This window comes from Belonocnema kinseyi, chromosome 7, assembly GCF_010883055.1.
Source record: "Belonocnema kinseyi isolate 2016_QV_RU_SX_M_011 chromosome 7, B_treatae_v1, whole genome shotgun sequence".
In the NCBI taxonomy this organism is placed as follows: Eukaryota; Metazoa; Arthropoda; class Insecta; order Hymenoptera; family Cynipidae; genus Belonocnema; species Belonocnema kinseyi.
Window position 1 is genome coordinate 91,845,922 of NC_046663.1, and position 13,727 is coordinate 91,859,648.

Genomic DNA, 13,727 nt, shown 5'->3' on the forward strand with positions numbered 1-13,727 from the left:
AAAATGTTGTTTGTTTTTACGTATTTCTAACGGCTTAGGAGATCCTTGTCGATAGTTACGATTTTTATTTTTTTTTAAGAAAATTTTTAAGGGTTATACACGTTCGGACCCAACGATTCTGAATTTTTAAATTAAAAATAACTAATTTAATAATAAAAAATTTTTCATTCATCAATTTTAATCTCATTTATGTGCCAAAAAAGGTTCGATAATCTCAGCCAAGACAAGGCTCGTCTTGAGTGAAGTAGATGTCGTCTGGCCATAAATGTAAGACGAAGGCCTATGTCTCGACTCAGTTTTGAAACGCAGCCAGACATCGATGTCTTGGAGATGAACTCGAAACATAACAAAGTCGAACTTAAGTCGAAGCATTTTTACTCGGGTACTTTTTTGAAAATTGATCTTTTTTGTGGCAAACTTTTTTTTTATTGAAAATGTAACATTTTGGATGACATATTTTTCCTTATTGAAAACTCTTCTTTTTGATTTGTAAATTGACCTCTCTTGGTGGAAGTATTATCCTTTTTGGTTAAAAATGTTACTACTGGGTAACAATAAATCTGTTTTAGTTGAGGATTCACTTATTTTGTTTAAAATTCGTATTTTTTTTTTATTAAATTCAACTGTTTTTGGTTTAAAATAAAAAGTTTCTCTTGTTTAATATATCAAAAATTACATTTTATTTTAGAAATCATACTTTTTTATCGAAAATTCAACTACTTGTTTGAAAGTTGAACAAATTAGTTAATTATAAGTAACAGTAAGATTTCGTCAATCAACAACTCCAGCCAAATCGTCTTAAGTTTTTTTTTTTTAGTGGACCCTGAATAGATTGACAAAAAAAATTAAGCCGGTACAAATTACGTAAGATAGACATGTGATCATGACTTTATTCGTGGGATATATTAATTCCTGTATGGTAATTTGATGAGTCTGACTTCACATGTTTGTCACTTGTGAAAGGTTAATATTAATATTTTATAAGTAAATCAGGAAAAAGTATGGATGCTGGTGAGATTTATTCTTAGGATTTTATAAATATGAAAAATGAATTCTTTGAATTACAGATAAAGGAATTTTGTATAATTGAAGAATCTTTAGAGAATCTTGTTACTTTCTGGATACCATATTTATAGAATATTTAAATTTGAATATACAAATGTTGTGTTTAAAAATGAAAAATAAATTAACTGAAGGTGAGAAGCACTCAAGTTTACATCCTCTTCCCTTAAACTGAGTTAAGTATACCTTGGCAACAATGCAGAGCAGAATTTACACGAAAACTGATGCGATATGACGGGCTGTAATTACAGAAACTCGGACGTAAGAATTTTACGCGCATTACCTTCTGCCTTTATCCCCCCAAGAAAAACTATTTGCAACAATAAAAAGAGCAGTGCGGCAATAAAAATAAAAAGTATAAGCCTCGCAGGTTGATTTATGCGTTTCCCATCCTCTGATATTTTTTGAAAAGTGGATAAATGATCCACTGCATTCTTCCGTTTCATTTTATGCTTGTTCTGCGAGCTCAGGGGTTAAAACGCTGATCACTGATACCGCAAGAATGACAGTCCCAGAGTCTGTCATCTCGTTTAATTACAGAAATTGGAATCTAATGGAGAGAAGAGAATCTCAGACATTATTTATGAATTTTATGTTTCGGGTTTCAAGAAAATTTCTCGCATTTAGGAGAATTTGTGTGTGTTGTGTGTGTGTGTGTGTCTAAAACCCACCGTAGGGCCACCCTGGGAACAAAGGCAATTCATGAAATTATCACTGGCTCCCAGTAAAACCGCCAAAAATAACGCCTATGGCCACTTCTCACGACACAAGCCAGCGAAAGCCTTGTTTTCCATGAGGACAAGGAGTGACCCAAGGATGACAGCTCTCTGCATCCATCTCACAAGTGCCTTGGCTTATGACCTTATGTTATCTAAAAATGTGACCGGCTCCCAACAGAGCTGTAGCAAAATCGCCCCTATGGTCACGTCCCACGACCCTGAGATGGGTGGTCACATTCATATATGGGTCATTTAAAAGATTTTTTAAAAATATCAAACAAAATTCTGCGCAACTATGTCAGCTATTCAGCTGTCGATTTTTTTCATAACACTAGATGCCCATAAATCTCCGAAAACAAAATTAATGTTTTGGGAAATGTTGTGTCATATAGGCACAAACTTATGGCATTTTTTTTATTTGACAGGAGAGCAACGTTTATATGCTCATCTTGCTAAGCGCTTTCTGCTTATTATCTCTCACGGAGTTTTGAGATCGAATTTTTTAATGAATTGTAGAGGGTAAAAAAAATTTTAAAAGTAGTTTACACTGCAGGAATAAAAGTTATAAGCAAAATCATCTTAACCCCTGTGTGCACATCCGGGTTCCCGTGTACCCACCACTGTACATTTTTGATTTTAACTAAAATAAAAAAAATTCCGCTTCGAGCCTCCAGATCATCTTCATTTTGTTCAATTGTAAGCGGATCATGCATAGAATTCATTTAAGATTTTTTTTGTTTGCAAAAATAATCAACTTTAAATATACCTTCTTGGTGGACACACCCAGAGTACTAGGGTACCCACCATAGAAAAAAATCAATTTTGAGTGGATTATAACTTCTTTATCAAGATATTTGACTTATTTACGTGAAATGGGTTGAGTAATGATAGGATACATGAAATTTAAGACGATAAAAACCTTTATTGTTCACATTCTTGACATCTGTATTCACACATCCGCACCACCGAGAAAGTCGATTTGCACTGACTACAACGATGTCGCAGGCTGTACCCACTCACGGCAACACCTTCGCTTCTCCTTTTAAACGAGCTACAGTATGTATATTGTTTTAAAAATGCCTCTGGCATTTACTTCTGATGTTGATTTATTGGAATAAACGAAAAAAAAAGATTTGTATCACCTACATATTTAAAAAATTGACAAAAAAGAGGTGGGTAAACGAGTACCCTATGGGTGTGCGAACAACGTAGATAAAGTTGGGCGTGCACACAGGGTTTAATACAAAATAATGGTACACGGAGAAAAATGAATGTTCGGAAGTAAAATCTAGATGTTCAGGGTTAACTTATTATATGTTTAATTATAGGACAACAATCTAGATGTTCGAAGTTAGAATCTGTAGATCTTAAAAAGTGAAATGTTACCCTCTAACATCCAAAATGTTCAACTGAAAAATCCGAGATATTACATGTATGGTGTCAAATTACGTGTGTAAATATTTGAGGAGTTTAATTATTTATGTTTATTTAAGGAATTAATTGATAACTTATTTGTGAATTTAAAATTAAACTTTAATGTTCGTACACGAACCAAAAAACAGATAAAGGGTATAAAATATCGATCAGATGGTGCATTCAGTCAAGTTGAGGTTATATTCAATATTTCTAATTTAAAATAAAAACGGGGATAAATAATCGAAGAACGAATGATCTGTAATCTGAATTAAATATTTTATCTATTTTAAGTTATTTAAACTCAAAGTTTATTTCAAATTTATAAACCTTTTGTCAAACGTGTTAAGTCAATAAACCTAAAACATAAGATCTTTGTTCCCTTCTTTAGACAGAAAAAACTTGTTATCCAATTTCATCTAAGGATATCTAATTTTTATTCTTTGGAAATGTTTCAAAATTGTAATATTCTACCATTTTAATATTGAATATATATATAGCTTTAAATATAGTCTTGAAATTGCAATGCGCGATGCGCATGCGCTCGGACGGTTTTTACATCTGAATGTGTTTCAGTTTAACATAAAAATATTTTTACGCCTAACATCTCAAAAAGATGTTAAATGTTTGGCATGAATATCTGCGTATTAGGTGCTACAATCTTCCTCTTTGAACATCTACATTTGAACATCCAATTTTCTCCGTGTACGCAGCTAAGTTCAGGGTGTCCAGCGATTCTAATAAGGAATAAAATTCAAGGTCTTTTCCAGGGTTTCCAGGTCAAGAAATCAAGTTTTTCCAGGTCTCCAACCACTTTTAAAGAAAGCAGAACCATAAATAAATTTTTAAGTCTTTGCAAACATAAGTCGTCTTTGAAATACTTGAAATCTTTGCGAATTCGTTCAAATCTCTTGAAGTACTTAAAACCTTTGTGAAATCTTAATACATCTGAGAAACATTTTTAAATTGTTATAAAATATTTAAAATCCTTAAAGGCTTTGTGAAATTTTTTTAATGTTTTCAAATCTTTGAAATGCTGTGAAATTGTTGAATGAAAAATGTAATTTTTGGATTTTCTATTATTTTTTTAGCTGGCAAAATTTGAATTTTGGATTTTTCAAGAAAATTCAAAAAGTTGTTATGATAATCTTTTAGGGCATTTAAAAATCACACTTTTTCTTCCCTTGACTTATTTTCATATCGTCCGTTATTGGGCTTAAAAGGTTCATTTTCGTGTGTTTTTTGGAATTTTGTAAATGCTAAAAGTCTGGTAATTTTTGGTTTTATGAAAAAAGTCATGAGGATAAATTGTTCAAATTTTTGAATACTAATAAACATCCGTACAGAACATTTTCAAATTTTTAAAAAAAGTTGTCTGAAAAATATTCAAAATGCGCTCACTTTTTGACATTTTATCCAAAATGGTTGGCTAACGAACTTGACCTTTAGTTTAGGGCACTAAGAGTGTACCAAAGGATAATCTAATAGAATAATTTTTTCAAAAGTTATCGTGCTCACAGACAGACAGACATACATACATACATACACTAAAACGTGAAAATTTGACCAGAACTGCGGGGGGGGGGGGGGGGGGGGGGGGGGGGGGGGGGGTGAATTTTACACAAATCTAATACCTTCTCTGATGAAAATATTAAAGAAACCATAATAACATTTTTTTGCTCTACTTTCGGTGAAAAAATGTTATCTGTTTACTTTTTCTTAGATTGTGTCATGTTTCGAAAAATTTAATTTATGTATTTTTAATGTTTTTTTTTTTTTATAAATAAAACAAAAAAAACGTGTCCTATAAAAAAGTGATTAATAACAAATTTGTAGATATTTTTTGGGTAAACAATTTTTGTCTTCACATTTTTTCCTGTCTCACATAGTTTGAGCGTAAAATGCAATTTTTTATTTTTTATTATTTTTTGTACGGTCAAAATTTGAATTTTCAATTTTTCGAAATAATTCAAAAAGTTGTTTTGATAATCTTGTAGGGCTGTCGAAAATTCACATTTTTCTTTTCAAGTACTATGAACAAGTGTACAGAGAATTTTTCAATCGTGAAAAAATGTGGTCCCAAAAATTTTCTAAATGCGCTCGCTTTTTGGAATTTTTATCGAAAATGGTTGACTAACGCACTTGGCACTTAGCTTAGGACAATAAACGAGTGTACCAAAGGCCAATCTAATAGATTAATTTTTTCAAAAGACAAAAGTTGTGATAAGAATGTGCCCACGCCGCGGGCAGATTTTGTTTACTGTTAATGATGTTTTTCATGATTAAAGCCAAAACTACACATCCTATCACAAAGTGATTAATAACAAATTTGCAGATCTTTTTCAAATGCACAATTTTTTTCTACTCATCTTCAACCGTGTTTTGCATAGTTTGGCCGAAAAATGTAAGTTTTGGACTTTTCATTATTTTGTATTCTGTCAAAATTTGAATTTTTGATTTTTCAAGAAAATTCAAAAAGTTGTTATAACAACTTAAAATGTTCATTATCGTGTGTTTTTTGGGATTTTGTTTGGTTTTACTATCAATAAACGCACAGAGAATTTAAAAATTTTTTAAAAGTGGTCCCAAAAGTATTCAAAATATGCCCACTTTTTGAGATTTTATACAAAATGGCTGGCTAACGAACTTGACCTTTAGTTTAGGACACTAAACGAGTGTACCAAAGGCTAATCTAATAGATGAATTTTTCAAAAGTTGTTGTGGAAACAGACAAATTTTACACAAATCTAATACCTTCTCTAATGAGATTGTAAAAATTAATTCAACTTAATTCAAGTCTGGCTTTAACTAGACTGTCTATAGTAAGGAAAATCTGACCTGGCCCAGGCCTGGTGCTAGTCATGATCAGGCCTGACTTTCACTAGACCGTCTAGTCTGGAAGGTATGCTTTGGTCCAAGATTGGCGATAATTAACTATTCAAGACTAGAAAAAGTTTTATGTTCGATCAGAACATTTGGTTTTGACATATTTCAAAAAAGATACAGGGTGTCTAAAATTATATAAAATAAGATATTTACAGTATTGAACCAAGACGTTTTTCTTATAACTTTAACCGTCTGGCCTAATCTAAGTTTTGTGCTGATCAGCTAAATACACTTATAGTGAATTCTGTTTTTTTAATTATAAGAAATAAAGGGAGACGAGCCAGCAGCTGACCAGTCTCCAAATAGTGGTCTAGCATCGGATTAACAAAAAAAATCGATTTTTCCACACGAGAAGTTTTAAAATTACGAAAAATAATTATTTTAACTATAGGTTTTGTAATAGGGTTGTTGCACGACTTACAACAATAGCATTTTTCAATGATAAATTATCTCTTCTACATTGGAGAAAGAAAATATGGATTAAATACTTTATTTAGGAGGAAATTGAAAAATAAATTAGTAATATTTAAAAAATTATAAAGACCTTAAGTTGTTCAATCGCTTCTGCCAATCAGAGAAGAAAAGAGAATGTTGATTTGAATTACCTTATGGCTAACTTGCGAATCTCAAATCAAAAAAGTCGAAACCATTGACAAATTTGTTTGTGCGGAATTTGCAGAATAAAAAATGTGCAGATTTTCGAATAAAATAAAAAATAGAGATTTTACAAAAATTCGTTTCGTTATATTTAAAATGATTATCTCCTTTTGTATTTTAAGTTATCTAAACTTGAAAAACAACTTTTATTTTTTATACAATAACCCTATTAAGTTTTTTCTTACTATCGCTACTTACAAATTTTACACACATGGTTGAATTTTAGTAAACCGTGACTCATTTTTTCAGGTAAAAGAGTTGTGGGGAATGCTTTTCTCGAGAAAATAAACCATCATTTATTGAAACCAGGTGAAAAAATTATACCTATATAGTTTATATAGTGGACAAAGCACTGATATTTTTTATTTGTTTTATGCAGGGAAATTTATAAAACAAATGAAAAATAGCATTGTCTTGTCTAAATGTATACTATATGTATATAAATTATATTAATTGTAAGAAAAAATTTAAGTTAAAAAAAGACTATGAAAATAAATATTTTTTGTAAGTTTCAAATCTTTTAATAAATTAAATGAATTATTTGCTTCAAATTCATTAGAACTCGAGTAAAAAAATGTCCCATTGGAATCCCGGGTAAAGTTTCACTAAATTGGTTAAAAGTCCAAATAGGAATACAATCGCTAGAAAAGTTACCTTTTCTTTTTATTCTGAATTTTTATATGTGCTGATAGGATTCAGATTCCGAGAAGATCCTGCTGAAATTTAACTAAAGTACCAAAAAGTTAATAATACGTCAATTATGAGCAGGAATTTTTACGAAAAAAATACTGGAGAAGCTCCACTTAATTTTTAATTTTACTACATATTACTCAATCATTTTTGGGACAAAAGTACTAAAGTTCTATTTTTTTTTAGTAATATTTACAAGTGCTGTTAGAATTCATGTCCCAAAAAAGTACTCCTGAAATAGGACTAAAGTACCAAAAAAGTTCATAATACGTCCATTTTGAACCGGATTTTTTTACGACGAAAGTGTTGGAGAAGCCTTACTTAATTTCCATTTTTTATTTTCACTATTCCTCAATCATTTTTGGGATAAAATTACTAGATAAATTCTATTTTTTTATTTTTTTTATTTTTATATGTGCTGATAGGATTCATATCCCAAAAAAGTACTCATGAAATAGGACTAAAGTACCAAAAAAACTTTAATGTCTTTTCCGTTTTACCAGGATTTATTTTTTATTTGAAGGCATTATTTCAATTTTAAGCCAGTTAGAATTGGAAGAGATTAAATTGTAAGCATTTTTGAAAATTTTCAAAAACACTCACAAATAAAAATTGAAATACTATCAATTTAAACATAATGAAATCTACAACCATTTCAGTCGGAAAGTAACAATAAAAACAAATTGAAAATACAATGCTTTTTACTTTGTAAAAATTAACATTGTTTGGCTTCAAAAATTTAAACTCAATTATCTGAAAGTTTCAAGCAGGGGATATTTAAATTTAAATCGCTTCCAATTTAAGGGAGTTTAAATGTAAATTTCTGCCATTCTGAATCAATTTGAATATAAATAAGTCGAATTTAGATCAATTTAAATCAATATCATAGTAAAGAAATTCAAATTTCTACAGATCTGACTTAAAAACTCGAAATTGAAATTTTTTCAATTTAGGTAAATATTTTTAAATGTAATAAGAGGAGTAGTTTTTTCATTTTCTATTATAATTTAAGCCGTTAAACTTCCGACTAAAATTAATCAAATTGAAAGATTTTCATTTTAAAAGAAACTGAATAAATTCAAACACCATTACAACAAAAAAATTGAATTGAAACATATCATAAATTATCATAAGTATATGAATATCATGAGATAAATTTTAAATGATAATATCCTGTTTCGTTCATTAACCAAATATATCAATATCTGGCAGAATAAAAAAACTTCTCATACTCTGTTTGTCAAGGACTTCTTGGCTTCCCTGTTCTTACCCAACGGAATTCAGTACTTTATCGCATGTCGCCAGAGAAAATGACAAACAATACTGTTATAAGTTCACTTCTCCATCAAGTGTCTTAAGCATCTTCGTTCTTTTTGAGAGAAAAAATGATCAGACTCGTTATCAGATGAATCTTCTTACACGTAGAATGGAAAATTAGCATATTTAAATTACTAGGAAGAACTCAAAATAATATAAACTCATCATAACTTTTTAAGCTTTTCTGTATAAACAAAATTAAGAATTGAAATGTAAATAACCACTTTTTGAAATGCTCGTAAACACGAAAATAAGTTATTTACGTTACAAGTAAACCTTCTTAATCTAGACTTCACACTTTTTCCCCCTTTTTAGATAAGTATTCCTCTTTTTCGCTGTTTTTAAGAAACTTGTCCTTTATTAAGTTTTTTTTTCCGCTTAGCTCCATTTTTTGATAAATATTGATCGTTCTTAGTTCTAAAATCAACTACTTGGTTGAAAGTTGAATTACTTTTTTAACCAATTATTTTATTACTTGAAAATACATCTTTTTGTTTGAAAATTCGTTTTTGCATCAAATTAATTTTTCTAACGGAAAATTTAACTATTCCATTTTTTGTTGAAAATTGATAGTTTGATATTTTTCAAGCTTATGTTTCTGTCTTACCGAAAAGCTCAATTCTAGAAAATCAGAGAGAGAGCCCACCAAAATGCCCATTGATGTGCTCTAATCGTATTACAATGAACAACTTTTTAGCCTACGTTATTGTTATATTCCAAATCCAAATCAAAAGTATTTTGCATAAAAACAATGTATTTTTTTTTTTAAACTTTCCAAGTGTTCCAAGTCTCTCAAGGACACGAAAAAATACACTTTATATAGCATTACAGCATTCTGAATATAAAAATTTTTTGTCATATAAACAGAATAAACCATTTTTTAACTGATAGGTCATATAAATGTTTCAACAATAGGTCGATCGATGCGTCTCAAAGTCGCGAACAAATACGCTAGATATTGTTTTGTTGTATTTTGAATATCAAAACAGTTTTTTAAATATAAACACAGTAAATACAAAAGATATTATTCACCTCGAGTTGGATAAAAATGCAAGAAAACATTTAAAACTACAAATATCCGGCATCAGATAATTTTTATCACGAGGCAGATAAAAATTATCCGTCGTCGGATAATTGTACGTTTTTATCTAAATTCAGATAAATAATATCCTTGAGATTGACTGTGTTTATATGAAGAAAAAAAAACACTTTTTTACATGATACCTATACATTAATTTAATTAATTTCTCATATTTTATGAAAAATCACACTTACTCCTGTTTTAAGAGCATTTCAAGTTGTAAAGTCTGTCAAAATATGAAATGTAATCGGTGGAAAAATTTTGACTTGAAAAAGAGTCAATCGCTTATTATTTTATCTGTGAGGATAAATTTCGAATCTTATTAAAACATATTTCTTATAATATTTAACAACTACCTCCTCTTAATAAAGTAATTAAAAGAAGATGAAGGCACTATAACTTCCTGGTTACAACGGATATGAGCCACTGTACATACATAATGCAATCGAGTAATTATTTATCAGTCGCTATCTCTATTCTTTAATCATCGATTTATAGAATCTAACTTTTGGACTTGAACTCCATCCCGTGGGCGCTTTATATAATAAGCCTGCTCTCACACGCTGCTTTGCAAATCTAAAAACCAGAATGTAACGTCATTAATGTCCTCCGTTATAGGAAGTTCCCACACAACTTTTGACGTCACGGTAACCAATATTGAGAGACAGAATTTTCTGAGTGTACAGCTGCTCGCCGGTGTCATCAATTTTAAAGATTATTATTTATAATTATTATTTTTAATGTTTCAAATATTCCTTGGAAAAAGCTAATAATAATTTCGTCATAATTTTATACAAACTTTTAGCTGAACAAATCCCAAGTAACTGCACGTAAAACACTGCAAACTTTTGAAATTATCAGAAAAGTCACCATCAGAAAACCCCAAATTATATTCCCAACCTCATAATCATATTCAATAACCACCTCTATCACTTTTAGCTAAAAAAATTCCAAGAGCTTCCATGTAAAGCATTTAAAAAATTAAAAAATGTGAAGTTATCACACAAGTAAACCTTCAGAGAATTTCAAGTTATGTTCGCAACTTCATAATAATATTCTATAACACCCGAAAACCACTTTTACATAAACAAATTTGAAGTAACTTCACGTAAAATACTAAAAAAAATCTAAAATTGGAAATAATCACCCAAGTCCATTAAAAAGATCAAGATATGTTCGGTACCTTATAATAATATTCAGTGACAAACATATATTTAGCGGTCTTTCAAGCCCATTTATGAAAAAAATGCTGATTTTATTTTAATTTCACTGCTAATAGAGTTCCTTACTTAAGCATACATGCATTTTAGTATTTTTTATGCCAAAGTAAAATAATATATTAACAGCGGAAATTAATGAAAAAATTCTGTCAAAAATCTAGTTGGTTTTTTACTAAAAATAAAATAATGCATGTATTTAAAAGTCAAATAATTTAATTAGAAGGCTAATTTAAATAAAATAAGCCATTTTTTGCAAAAACAGGCTTTGGAGACACCTGCATTATTTTTAATCTGCCAACATTCAGGGGACCTTTGATACAAAAAACAAACAACAACTGCGATTTCGAATTTGCTGAATCATCTGAGTTATATAGTAATACTTCACAAGAAATAATAGATTAGAAATTTATTCTTTACTTTAAAAAACAATTTTTTTTAAATAAATGATTATAAACAATATTTTTTATTCTTACGCTTAACAGGAAAATCTGAAAAAAATAAGCGCGACACCATGTACTCAAGAATTGTAAATTATTTTTACAGCAATTTTCTATCTGCAATAGCTTCGCAGTAAAAAATATTGTTCAAGTAATTTTTATAAACAATCTTCCACAACAGTTCTAAATAATTATAACAAAATGACAAAAAACGAGGAGCACAATGTTTAGTTCATGCTTTATGAAAACTTTATTCATTTTTTTGCCACTGATTGTTTAAAATTTAATTAAGGACTTCGAAAGAAACAATAGTTTTGATAACTGAATTATTTCTTACTGTCGCTTCTTTCCAATTTAAAAAAAGTTTGAATTGTAATAAATCATTTATTTTATCCGGGGAAAACATTCCCTACAGATATGCTGTTTTCAATTTATAGTCAAGAGATAAATAATCTTCAAATACAGTTATTTGTGTGAAAAAAATTGTTTAACGATATCAGCCACAGAACAATCTATTTTCAAAACGGGTAAGAAACGATAGTAACGTAATATATTTAAGTGCAAAAAATAACAATATCAAAATCAATGTTTTTGTAAGTTTTAGAATTTTTTTAAATTAAAATTATATTTATATTTGAAACGGCATCATCAGTAATAGTATTTCCCAAAATGATATGTGAAACATTACATCCATCTCTTTCCAATGTTCTAACGTGGATAAGAAAAAAAATCGAGAAAAAATGAATTTATTCAACTTTATTCGTGAATTGTTTGCATCTATAAGAAAATAAATACACTCACCTTATTTGTCAAGTTATAAACGCTTAATTAAAATTTAAAGAAACGGTAACTGAAGAAATGAATTGAAGTTTCATCAATTATGATCCTCGTATTTTGACAATTTTTATAATTATTGAACGCTGTTTTGGAATATTGTTTATAAAAATTGTTCAAACAATATTTGTTGCAACGAAACTCTTGCAGATAGAAGATAATGTAAAAATAATTAAAAACCTTTTGAGTACATGGTTGTAATTGATTTTTTTTTAATTTGTTGGACAAGCGTGAGTATGGAAAATAAATTATTGTTTATAAAAAACAAATCTTCAAAAACTATTATTGTTCAAGAAGAAAGTGTTCTCCCTCCCACACAAATAATTTTTAAATCTTAAGTTATAAAAAAAATATTGTTTAATACTTTTGATTTTACAAATAATTTCCCATACATTTTTTTATTTGGTCAATAACAAAAATTCCACAACACTTGCAGACCGGAGGGTTACAGGATTTCACCAGGACGTCCTTACGAACAATATAAAAAAAATTGCTGCCCACCAACTTCTCTAAGCAAAATTCCTTCTTTCGCCTAATTTGACTGTATGCTTATTCTGAAAAAATAAAACCAGACCAGAAAACCTTCCAGAATATTACCCTGACTTCCAAAATAGTTTCCTTAACATTTTCCACGAAATGCCGAGAACTGATAAACGAAAAATGAAATAGAGCATAGAGAGTTAAACAAACTCTTGCACGTGTTCAGTCCCTCGGGGGCAATTTACACAGACAAGCAACATTATAAACCCTGCCCGCTACTCCGTGATTCCACGCTGTTTATGCTTGCGTGCACCAATCTACGAAATAATGACTCACCGCCGGCAAGGTTTCTTCACGGCGGTTCTTCATCTGGTCTTGAATGTGCTCAGGGTAGTTTTACGACTAATTGTCAATCCAATCAACACATTTCAATTGCCGGTATCCTGCCGAATGTCTTCCTCCCTCGAGAGTCTCTCAATCGATTTTTGAACCGGACTTGGCAAACTTGGTGAACTTGATAAACTTAGTAAACTTGGCGAACTTGGTAAACTTGGATAACTTGGTTTCACTGGCACTAGAATACGAGAGATTCCATGAACGCTAGTCACGCCACGAACTCGGAACCACTCTGCGAAGCCGAAGGAATCGGTATGCGGTCGGTTGTTTTATCGCAGCTAAAGCAAGCAAAGCTCTCCCTTGGCTTGGTTCCTTTGCTGCGCTGACAGTAGAAGTAGAGTTCCTTCGTCGAAGCTTGTAGTTTGTACATTGCCCCCTCTGCATCAGGAGAGTAGTCCCCACCAACAGGCTCAAGGGAAGACATTCACCTCGCCGGGAAGCCAACTCCCGGCTCCCGCTTGTTACTTTTGTTAGTAGTTAGTTGCCTCTTGCCTGGTTCCAGCCAAGGTTGAACTGGATGGCTGCATTTACGTAT

At 30.4% G+C, this 13,727-nt stretch overlaps 1 protein-coding gene across 1 annotated transcript in view; it reads right to left on the reverse strand.

The window, feature by feature from the left end:
- LOC117177488 (ATP-binding cassette sub-family G member 8) overlaps positions 1–13,542 on the reverse strand; it is a 52,952-nt gene extending 39,410 nt beyond the window's left edge. The window contains exon 1 of the mRNA XM_033368218.1: positions 13,133–13,542. The gene's annotated coding sequence lies outside the window, so the exon portion shown is untranslated. The remainder of the gene's footprint in view (positions 1–13,132) is intronic.
- Positions 13,543–13,727: the final 185 nt, after the last annotated feature.